Source organism: Dipodomys merriami, unplaced genomic scaffold (genome assembly GCF_024711535.1).
Source record: "Dipodomys merriami isolate MVZ:Mamm:240054 unplaced genomic scaffold, mDipMer1.0.p SCAF_10, whole genome shotgun sequence".
NCBI lineage: Eukaryota > Metazoa > Chordata > Mammalia > Rodentia > Heteromyidae > Dipodomys > Dipodomys merriami.
This window is the reverse complement of record NW_027202271.1, coordinates 11,672,787-11,698,315: the sequence shown is the minus strand read 5'-3', so window position 1 is coordinate 11,698,315 and position 25,529 is coordinate 11,672,787. Positions and strand designations below refer to the sequence as shown.

Genomic DNA, 25,529 nt, shown 5'->3' with positions numbered 1-25,529 from the left:
CAAAATGTGAAGGATAAAACCTTTTGCATTGTGTTTGCAGGACTCTCAGGCCACTCCAACTCCGGTTATTTATGTGTGTTCTGCCTGGGCCAACAGCCTAAACACACAGTGTCCAGCCTTCTGGGGTTAGTTAACATTGTTCTCTTCTGTTTATGTTCTCTTCCTCAACATTAGTAGGTACAATAACCTAGTCCCTACTTCAATGGTCCACTTATTAAATGGCCTAATGCATTCTTTGAGTATGAAGTGTCCTACATTTGGACAGATGCAAGTTTAACCCCACTATTTAAAAACTAAAGGAAACTGAGCTTTTAAAGCCATGCAACCTGGATGGGAAGTCCATATACTTCCTAGTGCTTTGACTGTATGTAAGTTGTTTAGCTTTTCTCTGCCTTAATTTTACTCATCATGAAACAGGACTGTTAGTACCTACTTCACAGATCTAATGTGAGGGTTAAACACAGTAACACAGAAGACCTGTAATTCTAGCATTCCGTCTGAGTGCTGGGTTCAAGATCAACCTTCCTACAAAATGGAACTGCCTCAAAAACAAGTAAACATGCTAGGCACCTACCAGTGACTCATACCTGTAATCCTAGCTGCTCAGAAGGCTGAGATCTGAGAATCCTTGTTTGAAGCCAGCCTGGGCAGAAAAAAAACCATGAAACTCTTGTTTTGTTTTGTTTTTGTCAGTTATGGGGCTTGAACTCAAGGCCTGGACACTGTCCCTGACCTCTTTTTTAAACTTTATTTTTATTGTAAAGATAATGTACAGAGGGGTTATAGTTACATGAATAAGGTAATGACTACATTTCCTGTCGAGCATTGTTGCCCACTCCTTTGTTTTTCCCTCTCCACCTCTCCAACTCTTCCTTCCCTCCCCCCAAGTTGTTTCAATATAGCCTGAACTCTTTTGTTCAAAGCTAGCACTCTACCACTTTGAGCCACAGCTCCACTTCCAATCATGAATCTGTTATCTCTAAGGAACTATCAAAAAGCTGAAAGTAGAACTATGGCACAATTGGTACAGCTTTAGCCTTGAATGAAAAAGCTAAGGAGGTTGGGTGTGGTAACTCATGCCTGTAATCCCAGCTACTCAAAAGACTGAGATCTGATGATCACAGTTCAAAGCCAGGCAATGCCAAAGTCTGTGAGACTCTTATCACCAATAAACCACCAGAAAAGCCAGATGGAGTACGGTGGCTCAAAGTGGTAGAGCATTAGCCTAGACCAAAAGAGCTCAGGAACAATGCCCAGACCCTGAGTTCAAGCCCCATAACTGACAAAAATAAATACATATAAATGAAGGACTAGTGCCCAGGTCCTGAGTTCAAGCCCTAATACTAGCACAAAACAAAAGAAACAAAACCCTAAAAAACAAGGAGACTGTTCCAGACAATGCCAGGCCAGCAGTTAAGTACTGAAAAGAGTTATTGATTGCTGAACAAGCAAAATGGCAGGCAGGTTAATCAAAGACAAAGACTCAAGTATTAGAATAGTTCAAACACAATTCTGCCATTCCAGCTTTAGTGTTGAGGCTGTCAGTCTGTCCTAACTCACCCAACAGGCTCAGGCCTCAATCAGGCCCAAGCATGCATCTAAAAATTGCCCATGGTCCTTCTCCAGTGAGAGGAACAGACATGACTAAAAGAGAGGAGAAGGGAAAGCCTTGGCAGCAGCATTCTAGTGAGTAAAGAATTACGGGGCTAGGGGGGCTGGGAACGTGGCTCAGTGGTAAAGCGCTTGCCTCGCATGCATAAGGCCCTGGGTTCAATTCCACATACACAGAAAAAGGCAGACATGATACTGTGGCTCAAGTGGTACAGTCCTAGCCTTGAGCAAAAAAAGAAGCTAAGGGACTGTGCCCAGGCCCTGAGTTCAAGCCCCAGGACCGGCTAAATAAATAAATAAATAAGCAAGCAAGCAGAATTATGGAATGTTTACTACTTGGTGCAGGTACTGACTGGAACTTGAACCTGGGGCTTCATGCTTTTGCTAGGCTTTGTCACTCAAGGCTAGTGCTCTGCCATTTGAGCCACAGCTCCAGCTCCAGCTTTTCCCTGGCTAATTGGAGATAAGAATCTCATGGACCTTCCTGTCTAGGCTGGCTTTTGAAATATCACCTTCAGATCTCACCCTCCTGAGTAGCTAGGATTATAGGCAGGAGCCACCTGTGCCTGGCATCTTGGTATTTCTATAAGGAGCACTAATAACTCCAAGAGGATCAGCAAAATGAGTCACCATCAGTACCCATACTATGGGAAAGAGCAGGCTATGGTAAAATGGAAATATCAGGCCATATGTCAAAGGAGGACATATGTGAATGAATGAATGAATGATAGGACATATATGGGTAAAGCATGTAAGGGGATGGGAGGAGCACACCATTATACTCTGTGATTCCAACTTTAAATTGAAACAGGATTAAAAAACAAGAGATTTCACGATGATTTCTCAAATTGTACTAATAAGAAGTTCCATGTTCTTATGTTTGCAAAGTAAAACTTGGGCTTAGCCTAAAGTGGTCGCAGAAGCATGCATTAATCATGGGTACTGCTATAAAACATTACCTTCAAGCAACTTGCGGGTGTCTTACTATTTGGGCAATAATTAAAAATTTAGTAGCTTCATAAGCCATGAATTATAAATCATTGACTATTGGTTTTTAACGATCCCAAACCAAATATGGAACATTTATTTTTCATTAATCAGTGCTTAGTTGTAATTCTATTAATTTTTCGGAAGAGTGGCGATGTTAGATGTTATAGACCTGGTGCTCCAGGGACTGGGTGGAGGTAGGGCAGAGAAGTCTGAAATCACAAAGGCCATTATTAACAATTAAGATGCTGCTTGGATTACTTCTAGTACTTGTAAATAGTTTAAAACTTCCCTGCGGATTACTAACCATCTCAGTGCACATATTGATCATTTGCTTTTAGCTGGATTTTTATTTGTATTTCTGTATCATGTTTGAGAATTTGTCCGAAATCGTGTGTTGATACTGGGGCTTAAACTGAGAGCCCTTGGCCTTTTTCTGCTAATAGCTGGCTGGCACTCTAATACTTGAGCCACACCTCCATTTTTGACTTTTTGCTGACAAATTGGAGATGAGTGTCTCACTGGCTTTCCTTCCTCAGCTGACTTTGAACTACATTCTTCAGATTTCAATCTCCTGAGTAGCTAGTATTACAGGCATGAGCCACCAGCACCAGCACCTGGTTTCATGTTTCTTTTCTTTCTTTGGCTAGTCCTGGGGCCTGAATTTAGGACCTGGGCATTGTCCTTGAGCTTCTTTTTGCTCAAGCCTAGAACTCTCCCACTTAGCCACAGCGCCACTCCCAGCATTTCCTGTTTATGTGGTACTGAGGAGTTGAACCTAGGGCTTCACACATGCAAGGCAAGCACTCTATCTCTAAACCACAATCCCAGCCTTGATTTTACCTTTTGAAGTGAGACAAGTTAAGTTAACATCTAGTCACATCTTTCCAAACAGGTTCAGACAGCTATCACTGGTAAAATGGAGTGTCCCGCCCCCTCCCAACAACAGCTGTCAATCTTCTACCAACATAAAGCTTCACATTTCTCACTGGACTATTCAGGTAGACTTTAAACATACAGAAGTTCTCAGACATGGGTAACACTCATCGAAAATCCTAACTACCTCATCAATTCTCAAACTGGGTTCCACGGCTGGAAGCACAGTAGACCTATTCTTATTCCTATTTTACCCAGCCATGCCACGATCTTAAATTTGTGACTCTTCTACAATAAATATCACTGGAAGAATTTCAAACAGTTTGGATCTGACCTAGACCTTCAAAAATTTTTTTTAACCTTCACAAGGCAAATTGTCATTATCATGGTCTATAAAGTGTGATATTTACATTTCTTTCCTTTTGCTTAGTGAAAGTTGTTCCCTCTTTCCCTCCCATTCCTCCCTTCCCATCACTGTCTTTGGGTTGCTTAGTTCATTTTCATCTATGTCCAGTGCAGCTGATGGTCATCTTTGCTGTATGTTGTTCCATTCCCCACTTATTCTGTGTCCTCCTAGCTCTTAAAACACGATGTTTCCTCCATAGTAATAGTAAAAAAAAAACCAAAAACAAAACTTGCTACACCATAGAAAGAAAAAGATCATCCCAAAAAAAGGAAGTAAAACCAAAATACAGGCTGTGTACCACTTATTCAAATGGCATCTTTTTTTTTTTTTTTTCCTTTTGTGCTAGTCCTGGGAATTTCAGGCTTGGGCACTGTCCCTGAGATTTTTTTTTTTTTTTTTTTTTTTCTCAAAGCTAGTGCTTTACCACTTCAGTCACATCTTCACTCCCACTTCTTTTAGTGGTTACTTGGCAGCAAGAGTTCCACAGACTTTCCTACCAGGGCAGGCTTTGGATTCCCAGATCTCAGCTTCCTGAGTAGCTAGGATTAGAGAAGTGAGCTACCTGCGCCAGGCCTCACTAAATAAATACAACAAACTTGTTTTTACTATAAAAAAGCTCCCTAAAAACAAAAATTCGATTTCCATCTTAAACGGTCTTTGGCAAACTTCTGCATTCGGACTGCAAGCAATTATTTAAACTACATTTGCTAACTTTTTTTTTTTTTTAAATTTTTTTTTTTTTTTTTTGGTCTGGTCGTGGGGCCTAAACTCTGGGCCTGGGCGCTGTCCCTCAGCTCTTTAGCTCAAGGCTAGCGCTCTACCACTTGAGCTACAGCGCCACTTCCAGCTTTTTTAATTCTGCTTATGTGGTGCTGAGGAATCGAACCCAGGGCCTCATGCATGCAAGGCAAGCGCTCTACCACTGAGCCACCTTCCCAGCCCCTACATTTGCTAACTTTTTAACTTCGCTAGAGCATGAAGGAAAATGACCTGAAAGGGGTAGCCAAGTTTCCATCTTTAAAAGACAAGCCAGATTAGGCTCAGGTTGATGCCTAGTGTTCTGAGCCTCTGCTTCCCAATCAGTAAAACAGGAATATTACTGGCGACACCAGATAATAGCAAGAAAAGAATTGCAGTCAAGCACTGGTAGCTCATGCCTGTAATACTTGCTTCTCAGAAGGCTGAGATCTGAGGATTGCGGTTCAAAGCCAGTACAGGCAGGAAAGTGAGACTATTACCTTCAATTAACAAGTAAAAAGCCTGAAGTAGAGCTGTGGCTCAAGTGACACAGCCCTAGCCTAGAGAGAAAAAGTCAAGTGACAGAGCCTGTGTTCAAGCCCCAGAATACCAGCATTTTTAAAAAAAGAAAGAAATCCTGTGTATCAGCCAGTGCCGGTGGCTCATGCCTGTCATCCTAGCTTAAGTAACTAGGATTAGGAGGCTAATAGAGCAGCTATCTCAGGAGGCTAAGATCTGGGGTCCGCAGTTCGATGCCAGCCCAGGCAAAAAAAAAAAAAAGTCCCTGTGAGACTCTTGCTTCCTATTAACCACTCAAAAACTGGAAGTGGTGCTGTGGCTCAAAGTGGTGGAGCAATAAATAGTCTTAAGCAAAAGAGCTCAGGGTCAGCGCCCAGGCCCTTGAGTTCAAGCTCCACAGCCGACACAAAAAAGAAAAAGAAAAAAGAAATCCTGTGTATCAAAGGCTTACTTAAAGTGCCAGCCAGACAAATTATGGCTCTAGAAGCATCTCAGTCCCGCTTGGATTTGAAAAGAAACACAAGCCTGCAGACAGATGTTGATCAGATTCCCTTCAAACCTTCAGCCCCACGGCCCAGATCCCACCAAGGGCAAAGGCAGAAGTCCCTCAGCCCCTCACCTCCTTAGGCAGAAAGTGAATCCCTGCCGGTGGGTTCAGGTCCTCCCAAGGCCTCCGGACTATACTCTAGGACATTCTCCCCAAAGGGTAGAGCTAGGAGTTCCACCTTTTATTCACTCTTCCTCTGGCTGTCTCCTTCCAGTCTCATTTCTTACTTCAAGAAAAAAAGCAAGGAAACTTCTTTGACTCCACCTCCGAGACAATCCTATCTCTCTCCGGCCTGTGATTCAAGGCCACATTTTTAAAGGGCTGTTGGCGCTGGCCATGTCCAGCTCACCTCCCACGCGCTCCTCCTCTTACTTTTCATCTGCTTTCCCACATCACCGAACCGGAGATGTTTGGCCAGAAAGTCAGCACTTCATTTCTTTTTGCTTCCATCCATCAATGGCCACTTCTTGGTCCTTGCCCAGTTCTTGGGGCTGGGGGGGGTCTTGTTAACTGCTACCTTGTAAACAACTCAGCAACAAGGCTTGGGGACAACCCGATCCCCAGTCCTTACCCAGTGCCTTTATTTATTTATTTATTTGGTGGGAGGGGGGAGGTGTCTCCATCCCTGGAAATTCCTCAAATGTTAATCTTTCTCAAGGCTCACTCCTCTTACCTCCGCTCTTCTCCGATGTTCATAGGAAACCCTCTTTGCTTGCCAGGGGTTCCAGTTTCCCCAGTATAACAACAACAACAACAACAACAACAATAAGATAACTGGCTTTTTGGTGGTTTATTGGAGGTAAGAGTCTTTAGGGCCTTACTGCCTTCACTCTTCAAATCACCATTCTCAGATCTCAGCCTCCTGAGCCTGGCCTCTCTTAAGTAATTATTAATGGCACTCCTCCCCGACCTTATCAGAAACCTCAGGTTGGGTGGAGACAATGAGCCACCAGTCCTGTGAAGCCCCTTGGCTGAAGGGAAGCCACCACCCCCACCCCCACCCCCACCACTTCCTCCCCCCCTAGCTCCCAGAGTAAACCCCCTTGGTTTAGATCTGGCTTCATTCACATTGCTTACCTGCCCGCAGCCCCCTGGCTCAGGAATCCTCCAGCTGGGAGAGAGTGGACTATTATAAAGGATCTACACCAGCAGGGGTTAAGGCCAACATTTGCAAAGTCATTAGCATGATACTGCCACATTTTTAAATGCTCAATGAATTCAGCTATTATCTCTGTCTCCAGCCCAGACCTGTCCCTGAAGTTCCACACGTTCTGGTGGCTAGAATATAGTTCTTTTGGGGGTGAGAGGGAAAGTACCGGGGGAGGTAAGGGGGGCAGAGTGTAAGGGATAATAATCTTTGTTTCTTCCCTGGCTTCCAAAGTCTTTGCAGACATACATTTATCTTTTCACCCTAATCTGGCAAATTCCTAAGACAATTCGCTGGTGACCTTTGAACAGTGTGTCTCCTTGAAGATAAATATTGATGATGTGGGTTAAGGTAGGTGGGTTATTTTCATGTGTATTTTCACCACACTGCCCAATCATTTTGCTTGAAAGTCCAGGGCTGGGGGTGTGTGGCTTAATGGCTTGCCTAGCATACAAGAGGATCAGTGTTCAATTCCCACCACCACTCAAAACAAAGTACGGATTGGAGTATGTATAACTGGGTGAGACTAGACTGCACCTTAGAAGCTTGGGCCAAATTACCTTCTTTTTTCCTTTTATACCAGTTCTGGGGCTTAAACTCAAGGACTGGGTCCTATCTTGAGTTTTATTGCTCTAGGCCAGTGTTTTACATTGCAGCCACAGCTCTACGTGTGTGTGTGTGTGATTAATTGAAGATAAGAGTGTCACAGGTGTCTTTGAACCACAATCCTCAAATCTCAGACTCCTGATTAGGATTCCAGGTATGAGCCACCTGTGCCCAGCAAGTCAGGTTATTTTTAGTTTCCAGTGTTTCTCCTATTCTGAGACATCAACATCTTTAAATGATATTTAATATTATATATACACACATACGTATGTTATGTGCATGTGTATTTTGAAAATATGCTTTATAGCGAGCACTGGTGGCTCATGCCAGTACAGAAAAATCTGGGAAACTCTCATTTCTAATTAGCCACCAAAAAGAGAGAAGTGGAGATGTGGTTCAAGTGGTAGAGCACCAGCCTTGAGTGAAAGAGCCAAGCAATACAACAATATCCAGAGTTCAAGCTCTAGTAACAATACAAGAAGAAAGAAAAAGGAAGAAGAGAGAAAAGAAAGTAGTTGGGTGATGTTGAAATAAAGATACTGGGTCTAATGGGTACCATCTTGTCTTCTTGATGAAGTTGAAGTCCCACCCCCAGGTGATGGGCATGCCTTAATTCCTAGAGGCCGGGGTGGGGATGTGGACGATAGACTACCTGCCAGTCTGGTGCCAAGAACTTGTGAGACTCTCAAGCCCCCTGTGACCCCGCCTCCTGACCATGATGGTATTTAGTATTTAGCCTTGCCCCACCCCCACCCCTACCTCAGCCCAGCCACCATTTTGCACCATGCTTCACGTCTCCCTTTGGTGTCCCTCTTCAGCTGTCGATTAGAGATGATCAGGTTTGTTGAGATTGTTTTTCCCCCCCTTTCTTTGCTTTACTAACCTCATGGCTCAGTTTGCTAACAATGTTAGGTATATTCAAGGCTGTAAGCATTTTGGGGACATGTGTCCGTTCCCAGTTGCTAGCTCTAATAAAAACCCTGATTCAACCTCTCAAAATGTAGCTTCTCTGTATCTGGCTGATCGAATTCCTGTATAACAATGTTGGCCTACACCTGTAATCCTACCTACTCCAGAGGCTGTGATTTGAGGATGGTGGTTCAAAGCCAGCCCTGTCAGGAAAGTTCATAAGACTCATCTCAAGTTCCCCAGCAAAAAGCTGGAAGTGCGACTAGGACTCAAGGGGTAGAAAGCTAGCCTTGAGCACAAAAGTTTAGTGATAGCTCCCAGGCCCTGAGCTTAAGCTCCAGAATCAGCATCAAAAAGGAAAAAAAGAAAGAAAGAAAATATACTGTAGGACTGGAGGAGCAGAGTGATGCCTTTTCTGGTAGTATCTGGGGCAAAGGACCCAAGTCAGCATCGACTCTCTTACTTTAGGAAGTGAAAGAACAATGTGGGAAGTTCCAGCACTGATGTACATATAAATATGTAGTGGGAAGTAATTACAGAAGATAGACCCTCCCCAGAATCCTTGCTCAGGAATGAGAATGTAACTTCTCTTGAAAAAAAAATTTTTTTTTTAATTTGCCAGTCCTGGGGCTTGAACTCAGCCTCTGGGTACTGTCCCTGAGCTTCTTTCGCTCAAGGCTTCTTGTACTCTACCATTTGAGTCAAGTCTGGCCTTTTCTGTGTATGTAGTACTGAGTTGAACCCAGGGCTTCATACATGCTAGGCAAGCATTCTACCACTAAGCCACATTCTCAGCCCCTTCTCTTGACTTTTTCTTCCTTCCTGTCTTTATCTTCCTTCCTTCCCTTCCCTTCCCTCCCTCCCTCCCTCCCTCCCTCCCTCCCTCCCTCCCTCCTTCCTTTCTTCCTTCCTTCCTTCCTTCCTTCCTTCCTTCCTTCCTTCCTTCCTTCCTTCCTTCCTTCCTTCCTTCCTTCCTTCCTTCCTTCCTTCCTGATGGGAATCTACTTTGTTCTCAGAACTCTACACTGCTCCCATGGTCCACTGATCACTCTTCCCTGGGGACCCCTCCTGGTTCTCACCCCTGGCCTTATCTGAAAGTGCAGGACTGTGGGCATCAGGATACCCCTACCGTAAAACTCCAAACAGGACTGTTTGCACTGTAAATCCCAAACAGGACAGTTCATACCATAAATCCTCAACAGGACAGGACAGGACAGGACAAAGAAATTCCAAAGACAATCTCACCCTTAACTCCTCCTCCCCCCTTTCCCCTCTTTGTTTTTCTGTCCCTGCTCAGTGTTACATGGAGTCCTTCTGCAGCCATGATCAAAGCCTTCTCTGGTCTGCTGAGGTCTCTGCCTTCTTTCTCTCTGTTAGTCCACTTGATCTAACACTCACAACTCACTTTCCTAATCCTTCCTTCCTTCCTTCCTTCCTTCCTTCCTTCCTTCCTTCCTTCCTTCCTTCCTTCCCCTCCTCTCTGTTTCTTTCTTTCCTTCTTTCCTTCTTTCCTTCTTTCCTTCCTTCTTTCTTTCTTTCTTTCTTTCTTTCTTTCTTTCTTTCTTTCTTTCTTTCTTTCTTTCTTTCTTTCTCCCTCCCTCCCTCCCTCCCTTCCTTCCTTCCTTCCTTCCTTTGTGCCAGTCCCAAGGTTTGAACCCAGGGCATGGGAGCTGTCCAAGAGCTTTTTTGCTCAAGGCTAGTACTCTGCCACTTAAACCACAGCTCCACATACAGCTTTTTGGTGGTTAATCAGAAATAAGAGTCTCACTGTGGTCCTCACATCCCAGCCTCCAGAGTCGTTAGGATTACAGGCATGAGCTTTTTAAAAAATGTTAATGATTGAGTTCCTCGGTTTTTATTATTCTAACAACTATGTATGTTCAAGGCCTTAGGGGGAAAAGGAAATGGGAAAAGAAAAATAGTTCAATATTAAGAAAAAATAGAACTATTGATCCCTCTTCTAGTTAATAGTTGCAGTGATCCTGTTATTGTTTGTGTAACATGAAATCAGAAACAGAACAAAATTATTGGTTATTAAAAATGGGGACAAATATGGAAATTCCAGGTCAAGTGGCCAGTAGTCAGCCTAAGCCTTTTCTATTCTTGCTAAAAAGCAAAAGAACATCTCTCTCTCACTCAAGTTTACCTAGCTGGCAGCTTTGCAGTTTATCACAAACTTTGCTGAAGGCCACTGACAATCTTGAGGCTTATCACCAGCTATACTGAGTTGCTGTATTAGTCAGAAGCTTATAATAAAAATCATTTCTGTAGGGGCTGGGAAGGTGGCTCAGTGGTAGAGTGCTTGCCTTGCATGCCTGAGGCCCTGGGTTCGATTCCTCAGCACCATATAAGCAAAAAGAAAAAAGCCAGAAGTGGCGCTGTGGCTCAAGTGGTAGAGCGCTAGCCTTGAGCTGAAGAGCTGAGGGACAGTGCCTAGGCCCAGAGTTCAGGCCCATAAAAATAAATAAAAATAAATAAAAATAATTTCTGTAAAATAGACTGCCCCTACCCAAGGTTATGTTTTGACTTTTGTAATCAAGTATCAATAGCGTTGATAGTATCCGTCATGCTGACCGAGTCAAGATTATGTTTTGCCTATGCTTTTTGCTAGTCAAGGCTATGTTTTGCTTCTGTAACCTTGTTTGCTTGCTTGCTTTGGCAAACATCACCTATGTGTAACTCCTTCCTATAAAAATCCTCATGAGAAGCAACTGAAGCTGTTCTCTGAAGCTCTGTGAGGTGGGGACCTTCACCATGTGGCTAATAAAGGGCTTTCAGCCAGATTGATTGAGCACTGGTGACTCCTTTCACCAATTGTGGGTTCAAGTCCCACTGGCCCCAGGAAGTTGGGATACTTCAGTGTAGTGGGATTTCAAATTGTTTCACTTGACTCTCACTAGGGAAAAAGAACCTTATCCACAGTTAAGGAACTTACAAGCCTGAGGCTGTAAAGCTAAGCTACAGGCCAGATACATATGGCTCCAGGTAAACATTGCCAAGCAGTTGAGCCAGTCCCTGCTCCTTCCCTGCTGGTTTTCAGGAAAACAGCCCTCAACTTCAGGAGGACAAATACTTGGAAGGAAATGGATGCCTCTGATGGAATATATGAGCACAGTGTCTTTTGTTTGGAATGGTCTGATTTAGGATGAAACATGATCACTTCCCCTACACTATTAAGATGGAAGGGAAGGAAACAGGTCAGAAAATAGAAGGAAAAAATATCTTAAATACTGAGACTAGAACATTTCTCCCTTGTTTCTTTCTTTCCTTCTCTCTCTCCCCCCCTCCCTCCCTCCCTCCTTTCCTTCCTTCCTCCCTCCCTCCCTCCCTTCCTTCCTTCCTTCCTTCCTTCCTTCCTTCCTTCCTTCCTTCCTTCCTTCCTTCCTTCCTTCCTTCCTTCTTTCCTTCCTTCTTTTCTGACAATGGCCTAGGTACTGTCCTTCAGCTATTTCACTCAAGGCTAGTGCTCTACCACTTGAGTCACAGCTCCACTCCTGACTTTTTGGTGATTAGTGGGAGATGAGAGTCCACTGGATTTTCCTGCCTATGCTGGCTTCAAACTTGAATCCTCAGATCTCAGCCTCCTGAGTACCTAGGAATTCAGTCATAATCCACTAGCACCGGGCTTTTCCCATGCATTTTAATAAGGTCAGTAGAAGTCTCCAGATAGCTTCAATCTAGAACCTTGCTAATAATGTTAGAATTTTAACATTCAGCAAAGTTCATTCCATAGCTTAGAAATTCTTCCATCATTTGATTTTAGCAGTGGAGAAATTTAAGTGGCAACAGAGGAAGGATTTGAGTTACAAATTGTCCCAGTGTTTTAGATTCCAGCTTGTTTGCTTGTTTTGCTTTGAAAAGTGAACGAACACACCTGGGAAGATGACTATCAGCAAACATCACAAGCCCAGAGAACAGAAGAAGAGTTGTGATAATGCAAATGACTATCTGGCTTACACTCTAAATTTAAAAGAGATCACCCAACAGATTTTTCTTCCTTCCAAGAATTTAAAAAGATATGTGTAAACTGGGTACTGGTGGCTTACGCCTGTAATCCTAGCTACACTGGAGGCTGAGTTCTCAGGATTGTGGTTCAAAGCCAGTCTGGGCAGGAAAGTCCATGAAAGAAAGTCTTTTTTTTTTTTTTTGGTCTGTTCGTGGGGCCTGGACGCTGTCCCTCAGCTCTTCAGTTCAAGGCTAGTGCTCTACTACTTGAGCCACAGTGCCACTTCCAGTTTTTTTCTTTTTTGCTTATGTGGTGCTGAGGAATTGTTGAACCCAGGGCCTCATGCATGCAAGTCAAACGTTCTACCATTGAGCTACCTTCCCAGCCCGAAAGAAAGTCTTATCTCCAATAAACCACCAGAAAACCAGAAGTGGTGCTGTGGCTCAAGTGGTGGAGTGCTAGCCTTGAGCTGAAGAGCCAGCACTCAGGCCCAAAGTTCAAGACCACAACTGACAAAAAAAAAAAGATATATGTAGATAACCACTATTGCCATTCTGGCTCAGGATCATGTTCCAAAACTTGGTTAGCTATCTGGTTTTCTTACCAAGCCCACTTGGCCCTTTGTATGTGAGTGAGTGAGTGGTGTGTGTGTGAGTGAGTGAGTGGGGTGTGTGTGTGTGTGTGTGTGTGTGTGTGTGTGTGCATGCGTACAATGGTACTAGGGCTTGAACTCATAACCTAAGTGCTGTCCCTTAGATTATTTGCTCAAGGCTGGTGCTCTACCACTTGAGCCACAGCTCCACTTCTGACTTTATTTTTTTTGTTGGCCGTGGGACTTGAACTCAGGTCCTGGGTGCTATTTATGAGCTTTTTGTTCAAGGCTAGCACTCTACCACTTTGAGCCACAGCATCACTTCTGGTTTTCTGGTGGTTACTTGGAGATAAGAGTTTAATGGACTTTCCTGCCTGGGTTAGCTTTGAACCACAAACCTCAGATCTCAGCCTCCTGAATAGCTAGGAATATAGGCTCACACTTTAATAACTCTAATAGTCCTAGTCACAGATCAAGCTCATTTTATTCACATTTTCTAGCTTAAGGAAGCTATTTTTCTTACTTTCTTGGAATGGAGTGCTTTAAGTGGGCCAGAAACTAGCTCATTCATTATGTACTTATAGATGCATTTATCTGAGCCAGCTAGTATATATATTCAAATCTATACTTGGCTCTTAAAAGAAAAAAAATGGCCAGATTTGGCAAAGTACAACACAATATGGTTTTTCTTTGTCTGTATGACTTCAACAACCAACATGCTTTCTTTCTTTCTTTTTTTTTTTGTTGGTTGTGGGGCCTGAACACTGGGCCTGGGCGCTGTCCCTCAGCTCTTCACCTCAAGGCTAGCACTCTACTACTTGAGCCACAGCGCCACTTCCAGCTTTTTCTGCTTATGTGGTACTAAGGAATCGAACCCAGGGCCTCATGCATGCAAGGCAAGCACTCTACCACTGAGCCACCTTCCCAGCCCCAATAATTTATCTTTGAAGCATTTACAGTGATCATTTTAGCCAGGTGCTAGTGGCTCATGCCTAGTCTGTGAGATTTTTTTTTTTTTTGTCAGTCATGGGAACTTGAACTCTGGGCCTGGGTGTTGTACCTGAGTTCGTCAGCTCAAGGCTAGTGTTCTATCACTTGAGCCACAGTGCCATTTCCGGTGTTCTGGTGGTTACTTGGAGATAAGACTTTCCTGCCTGGGCTGTTTTTGAACCATGATCCTCAGATCTCAGCCTCCTGAGTAGCTAGGAATACAGGCATGAGCCACTGGCTGTCTATGAGATTTTTTTTGATCTATTAACTATCAAAAAGTTGGAAGTGGAAGTGTGGCTCAGGTGGTACACCTACAGTCTTGAGGGGAAAATACTAAGAATGTGAGACTCAGACTTCAAGACCCATTAATGCAGAAAGAAAGAGGAAGGAAGGAAGGAAGGAAGGAAGGAAGGAAGGAAGGAAGGAAGGAAGGAAGGAAGGAAGGAAGGAAGGAAGAAAGGAAGGAAGGAAGGAAGAAAAAGAAAGAAAGAAAGGAAAGAAGGAAGGAAGACTATTAGCATTCTCAGATACATATGAATAATGAATAATTTATTTTGGGGACACATAGTCTTTTCTAACAGCATATTAGGAATTTCAGGTTCATGAATGACAATATTCCATGGAAGTAAAATTTGTCCTAGTCAAGCCGGGCGCTGGTGGCTCACGCCTGTAATCCTAGCTACTCAGGAGGCTGAGATCTGAGGATCGCGGTTCAAAGCCAGCCCAGGCAGGAGAGACCGTGAGACTCCTATCTCCAATAAACCACCAGAAAACCAGAAGTGGCGCTGTAGCTCAAGTGGTAGAGTGCTCGCCTTGAGCTGAAGAGCTAAGGGACAACGCCCAGGCCCAGAGTTCAAGCCCCACGACCGACAAAAAAAAAAAAAAAAAAATTTGTCCTAGTCAGTACATGCAGATTTTTGGTGTGCACAGTTAGAAGTGGTAGGGCTTGGGAAGTCAGGGTTGAAATAGAGTCCAAACAGTTGTTCTGAGGCAGGCTAGATTAGAGGGAATGAGGCATGGTAAGCTTACAGCAAATACAGGAGATTTTCATTCATCTACTTCCCTTAAAATCAAGGGACCAAAGTCATTTTAGGGGAGAGACAGGCAGATAAATCCAAGAAAATGAGGCCTGGTGAAGGCAACTCAGAAACATGGTATTTAGAAACATAGAAGCACCATCTATGCTCTAAAGATGCATTCTTCCCTTAGAGATGCGTTTCTCACCCCAAGAATTAACATTTGTTTGGCAGGACATATGCCTTCATGAGAGAAATGCTCCCCCAAAACCTCCTACCCAAAATGCAGATAACAGGATACCTTCCTTATCTCAAGGATAAGCATCTGTTGTATGGCAGGATGTGTTCTTACCTGGAAGAAATGCCCCAAACATCCAGAAACTCAGAAAGTGTAACACCAGCAGTAAGCAGAGCAAAGATAACATACCTAGCTTTCCATAACTTTAAAGTCAGACCCCCTGCCTTTACCCCTAACAGTTGAGGAGTTGTGTGCATATGTGTGTGTATGTGTGTGTCTCCCTTTGAGAACACCCATAATCTGTTAAGAGTGTGCCCCTGCTTTTCTGCTTGTCTGCTTTTTGTCTGCTTGCCTGTTTGCTTTCTTACCCAATAAAGCTCTTCCAAGTTTTTTTTTTTTTTTACCATTGTGACTTGTCCAGAAATTCTTATTCTGCAATCAGAGCCAAGAACCCTAAGTGAAAAGTCCCTACTTTTAAAGGGAAACTTCAGAAACCTTCACCTGGTGACAGTTCCACATGGAACAAGAAAAGTGAATTTATGTAAGACCCTTTGCTAGGTCAGGATTCCTAAGCTCTTTGTACAAACTCTCATAGAATTCTTATGTTTTATGTAAGGTCTGCATCCTGTGCTAGAGACTCAATTTTGCTTGATGAAGTTGGGTTAAGGATTATATGAATCTGTAATCTTAGCTACTCAGAAGACTGAAATTCTGAGGAGCTGAGTTTGAAGCCAGTTAGCACAGAAAAATCAATGAGACTCCATCTACAATTAATCACCCAAAATCCCCTTAAATTGTCTGTGGCTTAAGTGATAAGGTCCAGCCTTGAGCAAAAAAAAGCTATGGGTCAGTGCCCAGGTCCTGAGTTTACGCCCAGTACCACCACCACTACAACAACAACAAGAAAGGAAGAAACAACAAAACCCTGCATGCTTGGTGACTTGGTGACTTAAAACCTAATTCTTCTTGTCCCATATCAGTTTCAGAGATTGAATATACCAAGAGCTAAGTATAGTGCTTGGGATTCAGTAAATGGTCAGTTCATTGTGGAAATTTCTATGTGGAAGCATCTCGTTGGGTCTGGCCACACTCATCTTGATCATAATCAACATTTTGTCATCACATGACCCAAGCACACATTCCAAACAAAGCTGTTAGGCTGATCAGCCAAGCATGGAGCATGGCGTGCCCGGCCGCTGACGCCCAGGATGGATTTTTTTTTTTTACTCATGTTTTGAGAAAAGTTAGGCACATTCCAGTTGAGCACACTCTACCTTTATTCAGTTTAGAGGAGAACACCCCCACCCCTCTACTCACTTTGGGGTGCATGGATCCTCTTTCACTGCTATCCAAGACAGTCCCTCTGTCCTTAAATTTCCAATAATCCAAATTGGATTCCATGCATTCTGGATCCATTTTGTCTCTTTTTAAGGTCTCTTGGGCCCTGAATGGTATATGCACACCCAGGACTTATTTACTTTATGTATGTATGTATGTATGTATGTATGTATGTATGTATGTATGTATGTATGTATGTATGTATGTATGTATATATGCCGGTCCTAGGCTTGAACTCAGGGCCTGGACCCTGTACCTGAGCCATTTTGTACTCAAGGCTAGTGCTCTACCACTTGAGCTACAGTACCACTTCTGGCTTTTTCTGTTTATGTGGTACTGAGGAATCCAACCCAGGGCTTCATGCATGAAAGGCAAGCACTCCACCATTAAGCCACCTTCCAGCCCCATACCTAGGATTTAATAATAGAAAGTAATACTTCAAATGACTAATCATGGAATAAAACACAAACACTGCGGGGCTGGGGAGGTGGCTCAGTGGTAGAGCGCTTGCCTTGCATGCTCAAGGCCCTGGGTTCGATTCCTCAGCACCACATAAGAAAAAAGAAAAAAGCCGGAAGTGGCGCTGTGGCTCAAGTGGTAGAGCGCTAGCCTTGAGCTGAAGAGCTGAGGGACAGCGCCCAGGCCCAGAGTTCAGGCCCCATGACCGGACCCCCCCCCCAAAAAAAAAAGCCCCACAAACACTGGCAAGTACCCTTTTTAGCCAGGCTGTGTAGGTTAGTGGGACCCCAACTCTGCAGGAGAAAGCAGAATCTCCTCCTGGGGCTCAGTCAAGGCTCAGGGAGACATATCTCTGTCACACAGCATCAACACTGAGTTGGGGCTCTACCCCAAACATGCCAGTTCCGGGCCCCAGAGTCTCACATCTACAGTTTGTTATTATTTCAGCTTGTAAAGCTTTTTCCATAAAGAATCATTTAATACCATGAGCAATTGGGCTTTATATTATGTTGCGATGTCCCTTATCTCTAAATATATTAAATTTTATGAGAAAATTCCAAACCTCTGACTTAATTTTCTGATTCTAGTACTCCCTGTGCTTTCTCTCCCTTCCCTTACCCTCTCCCTCCCTTCTTTCTTCTCTCCTCCCTCTCTCCCTTCCTCTCTGTCTTCTACCAATTGGACCATTTCAATTTAACTTTTATTTTTATTTATTTATTTTTTAAATAAGTTTTTTTTATTGTGAAAATACTGTACAGAGGGGTTACAATTATATGAGCAAGGTAATGAGTACATTTCTTTTCTTTCTTTTTTCTTTTTTTTGTCTGGTTGTGGGGCCTGAACTCTGGGCCTAGGCACTGTCCTTCAGCTCTTCAGCTCAAGGCTAGCACTTTACCACTTGAGTCACAGCTCCACTTCCGGGTTTTTTCTTTTTGCTTATGTGGTGCTGAGGAATCGAACCCAGCACCTCAGGCATGCAAGGCAAGCGCTCTACCACTGAGCCAACTTCCCAGCCCATGAATACATTTCTTATCAAGCATTGTTGCCTCCTCCTTTGTTTTTCCCCAACCCTCCCTTCCCTCCCATCTCCACAACTACACCCCCCCCCCGCCCGCGCCCCCCCCCCCCCCCGCCTCAACTTTTATATATTTTTTTCCCCTGTCTTTTCCCCCCAAGACTTTCCTTCCACAGGCTGCCTTCAACCCAAGATCCTCAGATCTCTGCCTCCTGACTAGGTAGGATTATAGGTATGAGCCACCAGTGCCTGGCTCTCAATTTGACTTTTTTTTTTTTTTTGGTGTGTGTGTGTGGGGGGGGGGTGTCAATCATGGGGCTTGAACTAAGGGCCTGAGTACTGTCCCTGAACTCTTTTTTTTTTTTTTTTGTCGGTCGTGGGGCTTGAACTCTGGGCCTGGGCGCTGTCCCTCAGCTCTTCAGCTCAAGACAAGCGCTCTACCATTTGAGCTACAGCACCACTTCCGGTTTTCTGGTGGTTTATTGGAGATAGGAGTCTCATGGTCTCTCCTGCCCGGGCTGGCTTTGAACCGCGATCCTCAGATCTCAGCCTCCTGAGTAGCTAGGATTACAGGCGTGAGCCACCAGCGCCCGGCTGTCCCTGAACTCTTTTGCTCAAGGCTAGTGCTCTATCACTTTGAGCCACTGTGCCACTTTTTGCTGTTGTTGAGTAGTTAATTGGAGATAAGAGTCTCAGGGTGACTTTCCTGTCCTGGCTGGCTTTGAACCCCAGTGATCCTCAGATCTAAGCCTCCTGAGTAGCTAGGATTATAAATGTGAGCTACTGGTGCCTAGTTCTTTTTAAATCTTGTAAATCTGAAACTCTACTAATAAACAGCATCCTCCTGCCTCCCCTCAACTTCTGATAATTTTCTGTTCCACCACTCTTTGTCTTCGGTTCATCTGGCTACCTTATCTTTTAGCACACAGCTTTGTGAAACCCCAGGCTAGTAACTCTTAGATACTCCATGCCAGAAGCTTGATGTTCCCAGTCATATTACATCTATTTATTAGTTGCAACAATTTTACTTTCTTCCATCCATGCCAGCACAAACTATGCCCATAAAGAAGCTCTATCCTTACACCTGAAAACAATACTAGGATGCCGTGACGCTCAGTAGCAACAGGGAGAAAATCTTCTGTGACACTTCACACTTGTGATGGACACTTTAAAAATGTTCTCTTTTGAATACTTTCATTTTTAACTTTGATACTTGGGGGTTTATGGAAATATTGTCAACTTAAAACATCTGCATGGGGGCCGGTTGCCAGTGGCTCTCATCTGTAATCCTAGCTACTCAGTAGTCTGCGACCTGAAGATCATTATTCAAAGCCAACCTAGGCAGAAAAGTTTATAAAACTCTTTTTTTTTTTTGGGGGGGGAGGTCTGGTCGTGGGGCCTGAACTCTGGGCCTGGGCGCTGTCCCTCAGCTCTTCAGCTCAAGGCTAGCGCTCTACCACTTGAGCCACAGCGCCACTTCTGGCTTTTTTCTTTTTTCTTATGTGGTGCTGAGGAATCGAACCCAGGGCCTTGAGCATGCAAGGCAAGCGCTCTACCACTGAGCCACCTTCTCAGCCCCAAGTTTGTAAAACTCTTTATCTCCAGTTAACTCATCAAAAAGTTGGAAATGGAGAAGTGGCTTAAATGGTGGTGTTAGATGTATAGAAAAAGCTAAGAGACAGTGCCCAGGCCCTGAGTTCAAGCCCCCGAACGGGTATAAACAAACAAATAATCATAAAACATTTGTATGTTCAGCCAGACAAGATAGTGCACACCTATAATCCCAGCACTTAGGAGGCTTGATCAGAAGACTCAAGAGTTTGAGACTAACCTGGCCTACATAGTGACTCCAAGGCCAGCCTAGATTACATAGTGAAACGTTGTCTGTGAAGGAGGAGGGAAAAGAATTGGGTGTTCAAAAAATTCATTCTTTTAAGTGGGATGATAGATTAACAGTGGCAACTTTATCTCTGCTAAAACTAAAGCAATAACCATTTACTTTATGGTGGGATTTCGGATGCAATGATTTCCTCAGTTTTGAAAACAGTGTGAAATTTGGTCATGCTACATATATAAGGAAAAAGCTCTAACCTTGAAAATACTATAAGGAGCTAGATTCCTGAACATGAAATTGTTTTGTCTAGGACACTAGAAATAACTCTATCGTTTGGATGAAACATTCATCTTGGGATTCTCCCAGCCAGCCTCAGGGCTTTATACCCAGTGTTTTAAAATTCATGACAAGCTGGAATCTGGCTGGCTCACATCTGCAATCCTAGCTATTCAGGAGGCTGAGATCTGAGGATCAGGGTTTGAAGCCAGCCTAAGTAGAAAAAGTCTATGTCTGTGAGACTCTTATCTCCAATTAACCACCAAAAATAAAAAAAAATAATTGGAGCATTGGTTCAAGTGGTAGAGCACCAGCCTTGAGTGAAAAAGCTAAGGTAGAGTACAAGAGTGAAGGAGATCAAGCACCCGTACTGGCACAAGGAATAAATAAATAAATGAAATAGGTAAGTACATAAATAAATAATTCATGACAAAAATATCAAACAGTAAAGAAACTGACTCTTTACTGCCAATAGAATTGACTCTGTAAAAAGGATCCAATTTAAAATAAATTCTAAACAAATGATGCTCAATAGGGATGTTCTCAATAAGGAAACTGTATCCACGGGATCTTCCCTACAACAGAAATCTCAAGAGCTCTGTGGCTCCTTCTGCCCCATCATCTGTCACAAGAATGGTAGATATTGTGGCCTGTCCACTTCCTTTCCCACAGCCTCCACCTTAATTCATATCTAGAATCCTTCTGTGACTTCCTTTAACTCAATATCCTACACGTCCTTTTCCTCCTCCTGTCCATCTCCTTTTCTCTTTCAAAGATACACCTCTTACCATTTTAGCCTTCACAAGGAGGAATGTGACCATCTAGACAATGTCCAAATGCTTTTGAAGATAGCAGCCTTTCTGCCCTAATCAGGAACACCAGCCAAACACCAAGAGCTGGAACTCTTAAGACTGAGGATCCCAGGCCACAGGACTCCCTGTAAGCAGTAGCCAAAACTCCAGATACCTACTGTTCTGACAATTTTAGGTGAAATAACTTCTTTTTTAACAACATCTGTAATAATAATTATTGCTGCTATTCATTGAGTCTCCTTTCTATCCCAGGCACCATCCATCCATCCATCCATTCATTCATTCATTACCTTGGAAGTCACCGTAGTTGTCACTGTCTCCAGGAAGTACATGAGAGGAGGAACAACATTTCTGTAAGGTCTGGGTTTGCCTCACTCCAATCAGCTAGGAAGTACCAAGGACTGGATCAACCTATCTCTGCCTGCCACACTCTTTGCCCATCTCCTACACCCAATCAGTACCTCCCAGACAAGTAGACAGGCACCCACAACCACTCCCACAGTGGTGACGTCTTCAGAAATTAAAACATTGCCACTAAGTCAAGCAAGCTTTTTTGGCTTCTTATTTGGAGGACTACTGGGGCTAATGCCAGGTCAACAGCCTGTGTCTGGTTCAGTTTCTACAGACAGGTGTCTAGGGAAGCTCAGGGAGGCCTTGAAAATTTAGTGGATGCTAGGAAAACTTTTTATACCTCATTTCTTTAAAGTTTTATTTGTATTGCTTATACTTCTCAACAGATAAAAACATAAAACAAAACACCTTAAACAATTGTAGGGGTTCAGACAGCTGTTAGCCCACAAAGTCTGAAGGAGAAACTCATCCAGCGCTAGGTTAACCACAGACTGACATTTTAGGAGGAAATAGGCTCAGAAAAATCTGCAAGCCTAGCTTGTCTTGTGTTTAGCCTGTTTAAAAAAAAAAAAAGTGAGGGGAACTTATTATTTCTTTAAGTGAAAAATTTAGAAGGAAATAGCGTCCAAATGTTGCTGGCTCGCTTTTTTCCTTTCTTTCCTTTCTTTTCCTTCCTTCCTTCCTTTCTTTCTTTTCTTTCTTTCTTCCTTCCTTTCTTTCTTTCTTTTCTTTCTTTCTTTCTTTCTTTCTTTCTTTCTTTCTTTCTTTCTTTCTTTCTTTCTTTCTTTCTTTCTTTCTCTACCTTCCTTCCTTCCATCCCTCCCTCCCTCCCTTCCTCCCTTCCTTTTTTCTTTTTTTGTCAGTCTGGGGCTTGAATTCTGGGCCTGGGTGCTGTCCCTGAGCTTTTCAGCTCAAGGTGAGTACTCTACTGCTTGAGCCACAGTGCCATTTCTGGTTTTCTGGTAGTTAATTGGAAATAAGAGTCATGGACTTTCCTGTGCTGGCTGGCTTTGAACTGAGATCCTCAGATCTTAGCCTCCTGAGTAGTAAGTAGCTAGGATTACAGGCATGAGCCACTAGTGCCAGAGATGACCTACTCCCCCCGCTCCCCCTACCACACACACACCAAAATTAGGGCATCTGAGCTACTGTTCACTGACAGGAAGTCCTTCCTGCTGTCTGGCCACAGTCCCTCTTGAACTTAATCTCTTCCCTTACTCTTGGGAGAAGAGGAGTTCATGATTCCAGAACTCAGTAGCCTGTAAGTCTGCAAGCTTCCAAGTGTACCCCAATTAATATCATCCATCATTTTGTAAATCTATTCTAGTCACATTCCATTTGAACTGCCAACACATATACTGTAAGGATAGGGCAAGCACTAAAGGCAGGACCTCTCTGTAGAGAGAAACTCCAGGTTAATTATTAAAGGAACTTCTTAGAAGTAAAGACTCAGAAAATTAGGGAGTTAGACAAGTTAAGTGTGGTAAATAACAGTGAAACTCAGAAACAGCCAGGAAACCTGGAAGGTAGTTTGATTTTGGATGTGATAAGTAAGAAGTTTGGAATGTGTTTGGGTAAATGTCAGCTAAACCCTTATCAGGAATGAAACAAAGGGGGAGTCTGGAAATGTAACTTTTACCTTGATGACTTATGGCTTTGTTTATTGAAATTGTAATTGTTATTTACGATCACTAACTGCTAGTTTTGCTTCTGTCAACCTGCTTGCTATCACGTACACTGCCACCTGTGTGTGACCTGCTTGCCCCTTTAAAACCCTGCCCCAGGGGGCTGGGAAGGTGGCTCAATGGTAGAGTGCTTGCCTTGCATGCATGAGGCCCTGGGTTCGATTCCTCAGCACCACATAAGCAAAAAGCCGGAAGTGGCGCTGTGGCTCAGGTGGTATAGCGCTAGCCTTGAGCTGAAGAGCTGAGGGACAGCGCCCAGGTCCAGAGTTCAGGCCCCACAACCGGACCCAAAAGAAAACCAAAAAAAAAAACCCTGCCCCAAGAGAGCTTGGCAGCTGTTTTTCACTATTTGTATAATGCAGGGTAGTCACCCTGGCTAATAAAGGTTCCTAGCCTGATTGACTTGAGTGTTGGTGACTCCTTTCGCCAATGATGGGTACAAGTCCCATCGGCCCCGGGAAGTTGGGATACTTCAGTGCCTGACTTCTTTTCATTTCTTTTTTTGTGCTTACAAGAGCTTGAACTCAGAGCCTGAGCTCTCTCCCTTAGCTTGTTCTGTTCAAGGCTGATGCTCTACCACTTGAGCCACAACTCCACTTCTAATTTGTTGTTGTTTAACTGGAAGAAAGGGTCTCTTAGATTTGTTGCCTGGGCTGGCTTTGAACTCTGGCCCTCAGACCTCAGCCTCTTGAATAACTGGAATTATAGGTATGGGCCTTTAGCTGGTGAGCAAAGCTGCATATTCACACCCCTGTGCAAGGCAGATTTCCTGTTGTCAGGTTTTGTTCTTGTTGGGTACAGAGTGGAAGAAAAGAGGAGGTAAAGGGAGGTCTGTGGGCGTGTCTCACTTAGGCTTAGAGAAGTTAAAGGTAGCTGGTTGAAAGCTCTGGCTGGTCATGTGCTCATTGGCTGAGGCATTCTTGTCCCATCAGGAGAGAGAAAGCACTCCCCTCAGCTTGCTGAGGTGGCGCAGCTGGAGGGCATGGCCCAGTGACCGCGGACTGCTGTAGGGCAGTGGTCAGGGCTTCCTCTTTTATAGAGCTAGTTACTACAATCCCGGCTCTTCTTTGGCTTCTACAAGGGTACAGATGCCAGCTTTGTACTTCCTCTAAACTAATCCAACAGGCTACCCAAACCCAAAACGTTGATTTGTCTTAGTAATTTGTTTTTACACATTTGGAACAAAGCCCTACACTATTCTGGCCCTTAGCCTGTCACCTGTGGGCCAAGGATCCTTTGTTTTCTCCCTAGAAAACCATGGCTTTCATCTAGATCCTTCAGAGTTAGCCACCAGGGTAATTCTACATACTTCTTTCTTAATGAGACTCTCTCTCTCTCTCTCTCTCTCTCTCTCTCTCTCTCTCTCTCTCTCTCTCTCTGTGTGTGTGTGTGTGTGTGTGTGTGTGTGTGTGTGTGTGTGTGTGTGTGTGTGTGTGTGTGTGTGTGTGTGTGTGTGTGTGTGTGTTCTGCTACTGAAACTTAAACTTGGGGCTTGACTTGGGGCTTGGGTGCTGTTCCTGTGATCTACCCTTTGAGCTACATCTTCACTTTCAGCTCTTTGCTGGTTAATTGCAGATAAGAGTCTAATGGCTTTCCTGCCTGGGTTAGCTTTGAACTGTGATCCTCATATTTCAACCTCCCTCTGTAGCTAGGACTACAGGGATAAGCCACCAGTGCCCAGCTCCCAGTGAGCTTTGGAGCTCTGGGTTTGCTAACCGCCGATTCAAAGCCCCTTTCCCAGCAGGGCAGTGAGACAGGGAAGTTGGGACCAGTTTTGGTTTTCTATTCAGAGCCAGGTTACTTGGGGGTAGGCTAAGCCTCTCATCATCATTTATGTGGTTTGGGGTGGAGGGATTTGGGCCTGCAAAGTAGAAAGTAGAAATAGGCTATATTTATTTTTTGTCTCTTCCTTCCTTCCTTCCTCTCTTTTTTTCTTTTTCTTCCTTCCTTCCTGCCTTCCTGCCTGCCTTCCTTCCTTCCTTCCTTCCTTCCTTCCTTCCTTCCTTCCTTCCTTTCTTTCTTTCTTTCTTTCTTTCTTTCTTTCTTTCTTTCTTTCTTTCTTTCTCTTTCTTCCTCTCTCTCTCTCTCTCTCTCTCTCTCTCTCTCTCTCTCTCTCTCTCTCTCTCTCTCTCTCTCTCTCTCCTCTTTCTCAAAAGTTTTGCAAGGATTTTAGCTACACAGGAGGCTGAGATCTGAGGATCCCAGTTTGAAGCCAACCCCATGTGAGGTCTGCCAAGGAGAATAGCCCCCTTTCTCGCCCTCTTCTTCCTGAAAGACAGCATGTAGCCTTACCAGAAATCACCTGTAACTGTTAGTAACCTGACTGTCAACCACTTGACTGTGAGTCAGCAAAAGGATCTCATCCTCTGAGGTCACTTCCCCACATCCACTGCAGCCACACTGCCTCCTAGCCTTTCCCTATATACTCGCTCTCTCTACCATTAGCTCTCTGCTCTGCACACCTGTATCTGGTGCAGGCTGGCCATTTGGTTCTCCTAATAAACTCTCTTCTGCCTGTATCGCGTGGTCTCCTTTCGGCAGCCCTTACACCCCAGTCAAGGAAATCTGTGTTAGTTTTATCTCCAATTAACCACCGAAAAGCTTGACCTGAAACTGGCTCTAGTGGTAGAG

At 43.9% G+C, this 25,529-nt stretch overlaps 1 protein-coding gene across 11 annotated transcripts in view; it reads right to left on the bottom strand.

The window, feature by feature from the left end:
- Positions 1-25,529, bottom strand: part of Pced1b (PC-esterase domain containing 1B) — an 88,216-nt gene that overhangs the window by 4,138 nt on the left and 58,549 nt on the right. The window contains exons 1-2 of one of the 11 annotated variants that reach the window (XM_070039536.1): positions 21,153-21,989; positions 588-2,810 (exon numbers count right to left, since the gene is read on the bottom strand). The exons of 4 other annotated variants lie outside the window; for them this stretch is intronic. The gene's annotated coding sequence lies outside the window, so the exon portion shown is untranslated. Of the gene's footprint in view, positions 1-574; positions 6,646-21,152; positions 21,990-25,529 lie in introns of those variants that run through there. 6 more of the 11 variants (XM_070039555.1, XM_070039508.1, XM_070039518.1 and 3 more) reach the window with 6 other exon arrangements.